The sequence below is a fragment of the Nematolebias whitei genome, chromosome 6 (assembly GCF_014905685.2).
Source record: "Nematolebias whitei isolate Nwh7 chromosome 6, NemWhi1, whole genome shotgun sequence".
In the NCBI taxonomy this organism is placed as follows: Eukaryota; Metazoa; Chordata; class Actinopteri; order Cyprinodontiformes; family Rivulidae; genus Nematolebias; species Nematolebias whitei.
Window position 1 is genome coordinate 51,842,921 of NC_056503.1, and position 1,351 is coordinate 51,844,271.

Here is a 1,351-nt window from a genome sequence, read left to right on the forward strand (position 1 = left end):
CAAACTGAATTTAATGGTTTCAAACTGAACTTAATGGTTTCAAACTGTATTTGCTTGTGTTGAAAATGTACTTCTTTCATTTTAAAGATGGGCCTGTGATCAGAAAGTCGCAGGTTCAACTCCCGGTACCGTCAACATCAAAATGTGGGTGGAAAAGGTGAAACACCCACACCTGCCTCCACCCTCATTGGCCCCACTCTGGGCCCCTGAGCAAGACCCTTAACCCCCACCATCTGCTCCTAAACAGGTCTCTCTTGAAAATGAGTTCTTGTGACTCAATGAGACTATCTGGATAAATAAAGGTAAATGAAAAAAAAAAAAAAAAAAAATCAGTCCTAGAATTCAGTTTCAATTCCAAAATTAATTTTTTTGTGTCACACATCCTGGTCCTTGAGAACGCCACGGAGTAATCCAAAGCAGATCGACAGATAGACGTTTCACATTGATGAAACTTCCTTTATGGAACTGTAGGCGTGGGGTTCAGCCTCAAGGAGGCGCTGATGCAACAGAGTGGAGGTAATCTGCCGTAAAACACCAAAGAAGAAGAACTTCTTTAACGACGTATTTTGAACTGGAGCTGTGGCACCAAGTTCATGTGGCGCCCCTGCTTCAGCTCAAAATATGCTGTAAAGGAAGTTCTTATTCTTCTTTGGTGTTTTTTTTTTATTTAATCAGTCTTTTCATTGATTTTTTTGTTTTTATTTTTTAGAACACACACAAAACTTGCAACAAAAGAAGAACATTTCCTACCACCACTCCTACACCAGATCAGCCGCACAGACATGAACATGTGAAACAGGCATAGACATATTTTAAAAATAGGATACAAATGGCTGCCAAGTGTCCCAAAATCTCTTAACAGAATCTTTCAAAGTATATCTGATTTATTTTATTATTTATTAACCTTTATTTAACCAGGCAAATCCCAGTGAGATCACAGATTCTTTTTCAAGGGAGGCCTGGACCTGAAGGCAGACTAACATGCATGTTTTTGGTCTGTGGGAGGAAACCGGAGTACCCGGAGAAAACCCACACAAGCACAAGAAGAACATGCCAACTCCTCACAGAAGGACCCCAGGTCCAACCGGGGATTGAACCCAGGACCTTAATGCTAATGGGGAAATCGACGGGAGGTGGAGTATGCATTTACGTGAGTAAAAGTTGGTGCGCAAACAGTACTCTGATAAACCGTCATAGCTTCAAGGCTTTGGAGCAGCTAACAGTGAAATGTCGACTACATTATGTAGTGAACTTAATCTGGTGTCACGACTAAGCCTAAGGTCAAAACCCTTGACCTTAAGAACCTTGTGGGACAGAAACTGTCATTTCATTGATTTGAATCCAGAGATAC

At 41.1% G+C, this 1,351-nt stretch overlaps 1 protein-coding gene across 1 annotated transcript in view; it reads left to right on the plus strand.

Moving 5' to 3' along the window:
• bcas3 (BCAS3 microtubule associated cell migration factor) overlaps window positions 1-1,351 on the plus strand; it is a 640,166-nt gene that overhangs the window by 165,005 nt on the left and 473,810 nt on the right. The window lies entirely within an intron of this gene.